General features: G+C 33.1%; 1 non-coding gene across 1 annotated transcript; it reads left to right on the plus strand.

Annotated features, from left to right (window-relative positions):
- Window positions 1-4148: 4148 nt before the first annotated feature.
- LOC143663793 (U6 spliceosomal RNA) lies at window positions 4149-4255 on the plus strand. Its single transcript, XR_013166175.1, has one exon. It is a non-coding gene; the product is annotated as a U6 spliceosomal RNA (small nuclear RNA).
- Window positions 4256-12740: the final 8485 nt, after the last annotated feature.

The following is a 12740-nucleotide window of genomic DNA, read 5'->3' on the forward strand; positions in this document are numbered from 1 at the left end:
CTCATCATTTAAGATTAAACAACTAAAATACATTTCATTAATTCACATACCACATTGTTTTTTTCACATTTATCATCATAGTATTAGAGAATTGATAAGAAAGCATGTCAAAAGTTAATTATTTTTTCTTTCTTAGTATGACACTTAAAAATGGTGTCTCATAATCATTATCTTCTTAACTTCAGTGACATGTAGAATAACGAATATTTATCGAATACTCCCTATATGAATGATTTCATTTCTGTTGCATTCTCACAAAAGTAGCAATATAGAGACAGAAAGCACATCATTGATTGCTGCTGGCTTTGGGTGGGGAAAGGGGTTGGGTATTTTCTGGGTGACAAAACTGTTTTACATTTTGATTATGGGAGCGGATACTTAATTACATATATTTGTTAAAACATGTTGAACACCAGCGTAAAATAGATGAATTTTACTGCATATAAATTATGCCTCAATTTAATAATGAAAAATTTCTTAGGGAAATAGAAGTAGAATAGTAAGCCTAATTGCATCTGCCTATAGAAATAGAATATTAAGCCTAATTATGCCCACCTTCTCAACTATTAAGGCAATATTCATTTAAAAGAAGAATATATATATGAATATAAATGCTTATAATTTGAGGTTTTTATAAGCATTAAAATATGTAAGGATATACATAAAGCTCTCAATATCAGTTACCTTTTGGAGTACATGGTAAAGAATGAAGAAAGTATAGAGGAAACTGATTAACTGCATTTATATGTCTGTGTGTGTGTGTGAGTGTGAGTATGTGTGTACTTACACTTGTCGGTGAGTGCTTATAATATTTGAAGATAAATCTAATTCCTCTGTAAAAGTATTATTTCGATGATGGATGAGATTTTTGTCTGATTTGCTCACTGTGATTTCTGACATATAAACTGATTCCCAGTACAACGTATGTGCTCAATAAATATTTTTCAATTGGAAAAAATAATTAACAAAATTTTAAGCCTCCAGTTCTTGAGAGAAATGACATGCTCTCATTTGCGGGGAGTTTACCTCAAACAAATATTTTATACCTGGTTCTTCCAAGCTACATAAAAATGAAAGCAGTAAGCATGCTGATTATGAATATTGTGATTAGGAAGAAAGATGTATTGTCCAACAGACATAACTTTTAGCATTGGCTCAGCATTTACTAGGTAAGTAATCCCAGGTACTATCTTAACTTCAGTGACATGTAGAATATCTACAGATCAATGATTTGTTTTCTGCTCTATATTGCTACTTTTCTGAGAACGCCACAGAAATGAAATCATTCACATAGTGAGTATTCGATAAATATTCGTTATTCTACATGTCACTGAAGTTAAAATTGTACCTGGGGTTACTTGCCTCGTATTTCTTGTGGGAAGGTTTGTCTTTAAAAGTAAATAATAAGGAAGACTTTATAATTTGCACATTTTAATTTTATCAAAGCAGAGCTAAATTTTAGTACTTCAGATTCTATTTATTTAGAAAAAAATGTGGGTAGTATATATTTTTGTGATGATATTTATATAATTCTCTATGAAAGCCTAGGATAATAGATAAATTTAGGATTATTTTCAGCCTTGTTATTTTAATTTAAAAAAAAATTCTCCTTGACTTTCTTTCATTTCCTTTTTTTCCTTTCTTTTTTGTTTCTTTCCTCTTTACTTCTTTTCTGCCTTTCTTTTTATTTTATTCAATGGTATTCCAAGCGTAATGTCAGTTGCTGGGCACACCTTATTGAACAACTTAAGTCCTCATCCTTACGGAATTTAAGTAGGAATTTGTTTATTTTTACATTCAAAAAATATTGATTAACTGCTTACTGTGTAACAGACATAGCGCTTTTAGGAATTAAAAGTTTACTTGCATTAAAGATTGGCAATGTGCTTCTGTCCTTTCCAGGGTTACAACTCTTTATGGCAAGGAATGAGCACATTGAGGAAACAAATAAACAATCTTTACGTATTTCCAAATTGCAATGGATGTTAAGAAGGAGAAATGTAGGAAACTGTGGGATATAAAATATCAAGTTGCAATTTAGTTTTTAAGTTTTTTAATACATAAGCTCCTTAAATATTAAAAAAAATGGTTTGTTTATTTTTTGTCTTAAAATGTCCAGAATAGCATAATCCTATGTACATCAGGGCAGTAAACAAATGATCCAGAGATGGTAAGGTTATTACATATCAACAATCTCCATCATCATGATTGTAATATCATTTAAATTTCCCAGAGGGTTAGATTTAATAGAAGACAGATGCAGTGTATGTAGTGCTTCATTTTTTATCATCATGATATTTTGTGAGGCTACGAAAATATACAAACAACTCTGGGGAAAGCAACATAAGCAAAATTCAATTTAAAAGCTGGGAATGAGAATCATACCATATTCTAGATCATTAGCTGGTCATTAGGGCACTAAGGATTACAGGAGCTTAGTACCTTTTTCTAATAAATAAATTTATTTTTTCAATAAATCAAGGTGTATTTTTCTCATGTCATTCCTAGTTTGGAGGGTATTGACTAGTAGAATGCTTCCTAGAATCAGAATGGGAAACATCACATTGTACAAATTTAAACAAATAAAAGCAAGGCAGTGGTCAGAATGCTAAGAATTAATGCAGAGCAGAGTGGGTTTACTGTGTGATGGGCCGAAAAGATGCAGTACTGTCTCTAATCTCTTTATCATTTGTTAAGAAAGACATTGTCAAAGGGAAAGATTTTCGGGAAAGTGCACAGTTTGGCAGTTTCCAGAAATCAGCATTAATGAAGAATGCTTGAAAGAATAAGAAAGTTGACCTTAAAAATGAAACGGTTATTTTTTCACCTGTGAGCTCCATCTTAACCTGGGTCATTGATACAAAAGAAAATTATAGCTCACTGTGTGGGTAAAAGCTTTTCCCTGAGTATTCTTTTCCACTGATTAGTAAATTGAAAACTTCTACTTTTTTAGCAGATTTCAAGGAGAGTTAAAAGGTAAGATAAAATGAATCTTTGTTAATGATGTTATTAGAGAAAAAAGGAGTAATTGTAAATAATCCATACTTCCTTTTTATTGCAACTACTAAATTGTAATTCATGAAAAGATGTACATATAAATTAACATATTTCTGGGAATATCTATACCCCACAATAGAAACCTAATCATTTAAAATTTCAGATTATATAAATATATGCTGGAAAGAAATTAAGGTCTTTTGTGTGTTTTGTTGAGGCATTATTTTCAAACTGCTAATTAGAATTTCTCATTTATAATTCAAAGGAAAAAATTATAATTTCATAGATGTGAATAATGTGTCAAATATTGTGGTTAGTAGTCTGGTTGTGTATTAAAACAACAGGAACTGTATATTATACAATTTGTAATAATACCTCAAAAGTACAATTTACAAAATGAAATGGAGAATAAGACACTATTGTTTTGGAAGTGTCTCATCACACAGCCATGTTGAAGCCTTGTTACTGGATTAATTAGAAATAATGAGCTTTGCGTGGAAATTTTTTTATTGCATCTCAAAGGGATTGTAAATAATAGAAATCTGAAGAGCTAATAAGAAATGACAAATGTATCATATTATATAGAGAAGCTAAAGAACAGTTCTTATTTTTTCCGATTATATATAGCAGTGAAAGGAAAAGAAGGTAGTCACCAATTCTCTTTCAATTACAATAATAAAAAATGCAACATTTTAGCTAGTTAACTGCTTTCATGTCCTAGAGTAAAGAAAATTGTTTAACATAAGCCAACATGGTCTTTCCACAAAATAACAACAATTATTTTTTCCAAAAATACCTGGCCACTTCTTATTAGCTCACTTTTGCAGGTGTGATTCTTAGAGAGAGAAAACTAATTTCACAAGTACATCAATGCCACAGGTCATGTTTGAAGATTCCAGTTATAGGAGGTGACTGCTAAAATAGTCAAAGGTGAAGAAAAATAACGTCTATTTTTACAAAAATAAACCTTCAGTGTTAGATATATGCTCTTTTTTGTTTCTGTGAAATAAAAGGAGATCCTTTCATATCCCTTCTACAGCAGTAAGACAATTAAACCTGCGGATGCATGCAAACTTTCTCCTCTCCAGGCTGCTATCTGCTCTCTGGTCATAAACAAATTTACCTAATTTTCTGTTATACAGATGATTCAGATGCTGGCTTGGGCAGCACATATGCTAAAATTGGAATGATACAGAGAAGATTAGCATGGCCCCTGCGCAAGGATGACATGCAAATTCTTGAAGTGTTCTATATTTTTAAAAGAGAGAAGAAAAGATGATTCAGAAAACTGTAGAATAAAACAAAGCTTAAATGCTAAATCTTTCTTATTTACCCATCACCACTATCATAATAGGAGATGTTTCAGTTTCTTAGGTTTCCAAACAGACACCATTAAAGAATGAGAATCTATTCACTCAGATTTCAGGCTGCGAAATGTCCAAATCAAGGTGCCATCCAGGCAATGTTTTCTTCTCAAAATCTGGTGTTCTGGAACTGAGCTACCGGCAATACTTGGTCCTTTGGTTGTCACGTGGCAAAGCTCATGGCTGTATCTTCTGGTCTCGCCCTTCTCTTCCGGGTTCCCTTGATGTTCAGCTTTCTGTGACTATCTCTCTCCCTCTGAATTTCATTCTGTTTATAAGGGACTCCAATAATAGAATTAAGACCCTGCTGATTAAGCTGCACTACACCTTAACTGAAGTAACTTCATCCAAATATCCTACTCACAATGTGTTCATACCCACAGGAATGGGTTAGATTTAAGAACATGTTGCTCTTGGGTACTTGCAGCTTCAAACCACCCCAGCAGAGATATCAAAGAATAGAGGAAAAGATACTTGAGATATATCAACTGCATACTTGATAACATGCATCTTTGTGATATTAAGAGGAAAACTGTTATCAGCAGAGTGCTCCTGAGAAACAGAACCAATAAGATATATATTTGATAATTAGGTAATTGGCAAAATGCAAATATTCAGGCTAGCAGTACAGAAATTTTAAGGCAGGCTTCAAAACAGACAGGATTTATTGCTGCATTCTTGAAGCAGAATTTCTTCTTCTCCTGTGAGAAAGGGCCTTCAACTGATTGGATGAGGCCCACCCATGTTATCAAGTGCAATCTTAACTTAAAGTTAACTGGCTATTACTTTTGCAGATTTCAACCACATCCACAAATTGTCTTCACAGCAATGCCTAAATTAGTGCTTGATTAAATAACTGGGTACTATAGCCTTGCCAAGATGAACCATAAAGTTAACCATCATAAATCATTGCAGAAACAAAAAAGGTCAATTGTCATAAATAACTTGGGAAAGCTGGTTTAATTAAACCAAACAGGTTTTTTCAGAACTCCTCAAGTATTTTGATATGCAGAATTTGCTGTAAAATGCCAAAAGAGAAATATTGTGGACAATATATTTCTAACATCTTTTGACATTCCGACTGAAGCAGATGAGAAAAATTGAAAAGAAAATCTCTGCTATTTACCCAAGTCATATCCCAATGTTACCACTCATTTAATCTATCCTCAAAATTCTTGAATATGTATTTAAATGGAATATATAGCTGTATCATCCTAGAAAGTCATTAAAACATTTATTCTCTCATTCATTCCAAATACACATGCGTTCAATTCATGTATAAAACGCTTGACCCAGTACAGATTTACTTGTTGGAATTAAAGTGATGTGTAACAAAATATGCGGGGTCTACTTTTAGGAAACAAATGTTCCAGTGAAGAGAGAGAGATGTTAAAGAAACAGTATGTAAGAAAGTAATTTGAGGCTACGAAAGAACTATAAAAGTTTATGTGCTAGCTGGAAATTGAAGTTGAATGTGACCAGGGTCTATGTTAAACGCAATATTTGGGAAAGATCTCTCTGAGGAGCCAAGAAAGAGAGGTATTTCTGTCTGAGTGAGAGTTCAGCATGCACAACCATGACCTTGGAAGCTTGCATCCAGTGTTTTTTTTTTTTTTTAATCAGATATCATGTTTTGCAATGCCAGCATTTAGTCCATTATTCAAGCATTTGGCAGACATAGGCAGCTATCAGAACCAAATTAAAGAGCTCTGTGTATGTGTGCATGTGTGTACCAGCAACACAAACGGCTAGTCATTTGTATTCTGAGATTCCAATCAAACTCTCTTTATTTAAAGAAGTCCAATGTTTCCTACTGAAACCACTCCTTTTTATCAATAAAGTGCATGCTCATGTAGAACCCAAACACAAATAAAATATTGATGTTAGGAACAACTCTTGAGAAAAATTGCTAATTGATTAATTTATTTATTGTATTTATTATTTCTGTATTATGAAGGTGTAACCTAGACAGGTGGCCAAATCTTTTGATCCCCCAGTGGACCCCAAAAATACACCTTTTGCAGAATATCAGTTATTTTGCTATGGCCTTAAAGTCACTCAGGAGGGTTGGTTTGGCACCACTCAATTAATTCATGCAGTACAAAGAATCTCAAAATTTGGACTCCTGACTGCTTCATTGAAATACCTTGGATAGCTTTTTGAAAAATGCAGAATCTACATCCCCATACCAGAACTAATTTAATTTTCAAGGGTGCAGCCTGAAGAACTAGTGTGCTCGCAGGCTTCTCTAAATTTGCACTCTAAATTTTGCAACCTCTGTCATAAACCTCATATGCCTGCCATTCTATTTGTTGACACAAGGGAATGATGGTTTTAGGTAATGATACACATGTTATTCAATTAGCCATTTTTCCAAACATCATTAAATGGAAGTAAAAACTAAATCCCTTATTGCTTCACTTCAGTATGGTTTTACTTCTAGTTTTTTTTTTCATTTAAAAACATTATCAAAATAATCACATTTAATTGAATTATTATAAACTCCCAGTGACATTCAACTTGAAAATAGAAAAATATATAAAGAAATATAACGTTTAAACTATTTTTATCCTTCTAGTTAACCTCCTGGTCTCCTTCCACACTGAAGAGAACTTTCATCAGGACATTTCTCTCTGCATCAATTCTCCTTTTACTACATCTCTCTTAGGTTTCATAGTTGGAGAGAAAGAAAATATCACAAATATGATATGGGGACATAGTGCACATGATACCCCTTGAGAATTTTATTTCAATAATAATTTATTTAGACTAGTGAGGCTCAGTGTGTGCTCCATGCAGCTTTGGGTGATGGTCTATGAAGACTTTGCTCTTGGTTCCCAAAGAGTTTAGGAACATGTTCCAAGATGTAAATCATCCAGTGCTTTCTTCATTGAGAAAGTCATGTTGCAACAAGTAAAGAGTCAGTGAAACTAATCAATGTGGAATATTAAGGCCTGAGTTGATTTGCAACCTGGGTCAAGCTTCTTACTTCCTTAAGGGCCAATGACAAACAGTTATGGACCAGCCTCTTTAAATAGCACTGAGTCAGAAATCAACTGTGGGCAATTTCTTCAACCTGACATATTTGTGTTTATCTACATTGAGCTGAGATATTCAATTTTGGAAGATACCTATTCCTAAGGAAGCGTTTGGAAATTTCTAGGAAATGTTAATTTTTTTCTATTGAATGTGTCAAATGAAAATTAAAATAAACAAAATTAATTGTTTAAATAGTAATTGTATTTCTTTTTGCAAGTCACTTATTTGCCTCCATAATCCTTTATTGTTAAATAACCTGTAAGAATGTGTAAAGGAAATCTAAGAAAAGATAATAACTTTCAATTAAATATAAGATCATTTAATTGATAATTTATGATTAAGAAATCATGAGGAATAGCTTATTTTTTTCATTGATATTTATTACTTTCTGCTCATTTAATTATGAAAGGTTTATATAATTCTTAATGACATAATAAAGGAAATGATATTTACCTGGATGATAGGGTGAAATAAATCATAACATTCACATTGTGATATGGCTAAAGAGGCATTACTCACTACTGTTGGACAAAATAAATTCAATGACATCTTAAAATAGTTTTGAAGTTGAATTTTATTAATTGATGTTTGAGATCTTTAACACATGCCATTCTGTTTCTAAACGTGTTGATCACTAGAAATTTGGGTTTAAATTCCAGTATGCTACCTGTTGACTGTCAGATCTTGAGCAAGCTATATTTCATATTACATATCTCAACTCTTTACAATAGGAGCAACGACATTAACTGGTAGGGTTATTGGGTAGATCAACAAGTGAAAATTACTAATTCAGGTTTTGGCACTAGTAGGTGCTTAATAAATTGATGTAAATACATTTATACATATAACATGATATATGTATTCTTAATCAATTTGTATTTATGTGCATATATGTATATATGGAAACATGTTTATACATATAACATTATATATGTATTCTTAATCAATATGTATTTATGCGCATATATGCATATATGTAAATAAACATGTATATGGACACATGCATGTTTGTGCATATATGTATATATTCGTGTATATATGTATTGTGTGTGTACACACACAATGATTCTCTCAGCCAATCTTTCACTAAGCACATATTTTATTGAAAATTTCAGGAACAATGTAGGCACTGAAAATATAGTAAAAAACAAAAAAAACATTGACTCTGTCTTCTCCCCAAGAGGTTTACCATCTAAGAAGTATACAATTTATATGATTACTAACTGAGATTCTGCAAAATAATGGGACTGGTAATCTCAGTATTGTTAAAAGGAGTAAAACAATTTTATTTACTGAGTAAAAATACCTCAAATGCTGAGGTAAGTATCTTATTGTCCTTGATACATGGCAAGACCATCTAGACGAGCTGTCATTTGAGCAAACTATGAACAGGATGGTAAAAATTTCTCAAAATTAATAAATAAATAACTATAGGTGCATAGTACCACACCGAAAATCAGCATTGAGACATACACTGCAAATTTTTATTTCTCTTGCACAGCAATTTGTGTCCCAATACTTTGGGAATTCACTCTTGTCTAGGTGTTCTTAACATTTATATGTCAGGAATTCTCAGAATCCTTGGGAATTAATTGTATGAATACTTTAAGCTATAATTGTGCTGTTTCAAAATTTCACTATGGGTGACAAAGACAACTTTTCTCCCAAAAATAAGAATCATACAGAAGAATAACAGCATAAAAATAAATCATAATCATTTTAGGAGATTTCCAAATCCATTCTTGTGCTAGACTGGTTTCATCAATTTTAATTTGGCTGATGATTTTTGTCAAGTCTTCTATTAAAAATAAATAAATAAATAAATAAATAAATAAATAAATAAATAAATAAATAAATAAATAAATAAATAAATAAATAAATAAATAAATAAATAAATACAAGGTGCCCTCCCAAGACATTACCAAGTAAATGGCAGACCTATCAAGCACTTAGAGGATCCTTTCATTGCCTCCTCATGAATATAATGTCATGTGTTTCTTGTTGATGCTGCTGATTAGTAATTAAAGAAGCCTGAATTAATACTCAAAAACCAAAAGGAAGAAAAAGAATAACTGCACTTTAGTTTAAGCAGTAGTTTAAGGATGTAATTTATTTATGAACTGATGAATTAATTCATAAGAATCTGGATGTGGTTAAGGGATTAAGGTTCTTTATTCTATAATCTTGGAAAATGTATAGTTTAGAAGGTTTAGCCGTCAGGTGATTGAGACCATTAGAGTAAGCCAGACTGGTTTCCACTTTTGATTTATAATCACCTCGAAGCTAAATGTGAAAACCACATTCTACCTGTCAAAAGAGATATATTTTTGGCTACCAATATAGTGCATAGAAAACATTTTAAGCTTATTCCAGCCAACCTTCCTGTAGCCTTTTCAGATCAAGCATTTTCTTCATTAAATAGGCAATAATGTGAATATGAATTTTGATATTTTTTTGAAAAAAATCAGTTAATGAAACAGAGATGAAAATATCAATCTTTAGTAAACTAATAGTTACATTTATAAGAAACACCCCAGCTTTGACATGAGACTGCTGTTGCTGAAGACTTCCTTTCACAAACGTTGGGGGGATAAAATTTATTTCTCTTACTGAAGATACTAATTAAAAACATGAATGGTCAAAATCCCCAAGTTGTCTAAACCCTAAAGAGTTGTTTGCAAGGTTCTGAATACTTGTAGAAGAAAAGGAGTAAAACAGTTAAGGGGAGGCTGAGATCTTCTGATGATATCTATATCATACAAAGCTTACATTAGCAGATGGCTTAAGTTTCTGTTTCCATTCCCAGTCAGATGTCCATAATCACTGCTGGGTAAATGTGCCATTGGCTGGCATCTGTCAGAGAGAGAGAGTGGTTAGAAGATGGAGAAGTGCCATCCCTTGCGTCCTAAAATACTTACATGTTTTCTATTATCTAAAGATCTAGCATGCAGATGTTGGTCTGCCATTAGTAACCAAATTGATGGAAAACAGGTCACTCAGTAGTTCTTAAGGAGTACAGAAATTTAAAAAGAAAGATATCAGTGTAAACCAAACAATCAATCATTGGGATTAAAGATGAAAATAGTTTCTGGCTTTATGTCTTCTAAGACCTCCTACTGTAAAATGCCCAAGAATTAAAAGACAAAGTGTTATTTTTCTCTTCCAAAATCCAAAGAACTTCAGCTATTCTTTTCAGTGACATCTTTACCAAAGTTTTATTAGAGTGTGAATTATTTGAATATATGTTCTATTTATTGAATAAATAGAGGATTTCCATGAGGGATGGGTCCTAGTTCTGCATCTGTGCCAGTCCTTTCCACATGGAAATTATTAAATAAACATTTCTGATTGGATGAATAAATGAATGGAGTGGCACATTAACATATTAATGCAGCTGAGCTATAAGATTACTAATGTCATTACGCTGGTAATGTTTCTCTGATAAAGGGACACAAAATAGATTTGTTTTTGTGGAGAGAAGGTTGGGCAAGCAGCTGCTTGAGCGCATTCCAGCTCTAGGGGGTTGAGCTGGAGAAAGGCAGAATGAGAGCTCCGGTTGCCTGGGGGAAGTTATTGAGTGAGTGAGTATTGGAAAGAAGAGCAGGGGAATGGGAAAGCATTGAATCTACTTTACCTATTTTACAGTTGTGCTTATAGTTGGCTCTAAAAACAGTTCTCAAAGTGGCAAAGTTGCCCCTATAAATATAATGTATTATTTATATTCTGTTAAGCACTGAGAACTTTTGCCTCTTAAGAAAAATCCACTTTAGATAGTCTCCCTTTTGTTTATGTTAAATTGAGAAGGGAAATGTGATCACTTGTGTTATCTTGAGGGTTTTTCTTATTACATCTGCATTACAGTCTATCATGATAGAGAGGCAATATAGCGTAGTAATAGGAAGCCTGGATTATTAGCTGTATGAAATGGCCAATATTCAAATCTCAATTTGCTTCAGTTTCCTATATGCAAAATGGAGATAAGCATCACCTACAACATTGGGCTGAGCAACTGAGATAAAACTTGTAGAAAAGTAGGGTTAGGGTTGGGGCTAGAAAGTGGAGCCAGCTTCTTCAAAGGGAGGAAAGGTGGAGGAGTATTCAAAATGTTAAAAAAAGGATTAAGGAAAAGATGAATGTTGGGTAGATGATGAAAAGTGTCTTTTCAGCAAGACAGGGCATAGAAATAAATCACTCATTTACCAACAGAAATACACCAACTCCATTATCTTGAGTCCCCTTAAGGAATAGAAATGTATTTTCTCTCTTTCTCATTAAACTGAAAATTCTTTGCATACCCAAAAACTAACATTCTCCTGGTTCTCTTGGATTGTTAAATTTCCCTGAATTATTCTTTACGGTGGTTAAAATTAATTTATTTTATGTTTTTCTAGTGCATTGTTTCATAGACATGTCCTGTAGTAGATCAAATTGTGGCCCCTAAAATGACAGGTAGAAGTCCTCTAACACCCTGTCTTGTGCACATGAATTTATTTTTAAACAGGATCTTTGAAAATGTTTTTAGTTAAGATGAGGCCAAAATGGATTAGGATGAGCTCTCCAATATGACTGTGTCCTTATAAAGAGAAGAAATTTGGACACACGTAGACAGAAACAGACAGAGACGGCCATCTTACTGAGGCAGAGATTGAGCTGTGACTTCACAAGCCTAGGATTGCCATTAATTGCCAGTCACCAACCAGAGCCAGGGGAGAAATGTGGAATGGATTCTCTCCTTTAACAGGAAGGATAGCTCTGCTGACATATTTATTTGGACTGCAAGCCTCCAGAACCACCAGACACTAAATTTATTTCATTGAAGCCAACTATCTGTGGTACATTTTTATAGTGATACTGGCAAATAAAGACACACTCCAATGATTTGACAATCTTTCCTACTCTATTTTATAAGATATGGTAGAGTGCACACCAGGCTCACAGGAAACACATACCTTTTACCAATGGGTTGGTGAGTCTGGTCACTTCCAATACTAGCCCTTTTTCCACTGTCCCAGGGCACCCTCTGACTATTCTAATATGTGAGACACTGGCTTGGCAACAATTAGGTCTGACAAAATATTTCCAGTGCCCCATGTGATCCCATAGAAACCTTTCTCAACCTTCTGTACTGAGGAAGGTGGTCAGTTAATTGTGGAAAAAGGTGGTCAGTCTCCAGCTTTGCAATTTCTGTTCAGGTGTCCTACTTTCAGTTTTGGGAAGTTTTAAAAATTGTAACACTTTCTAAAAAATCACTCCCCAACTGATTCTAATAAACAGTAAAGAACTATCACTTGGAGCCTATCTGCATAAAAGTCTATGTCAAGTAAAGATGTCCAAGCCCTA

Source organism: Tamandua tetradactyla, chromosome 19, assembly GCF_023851605.1.
Source record: "Tamandua tetradactyla isolate mTamTet1 chromosome 19, mTamTet1.pri, whole genome shotgun sequence".
NCBI classification, from domain to species: domain Eukaryota; kingdom Metazoa; phylum Chordata; class Mammalia; order Pilosa; family Myrmecophagidae; genus Tamandua; species Tamandua tetradactyla.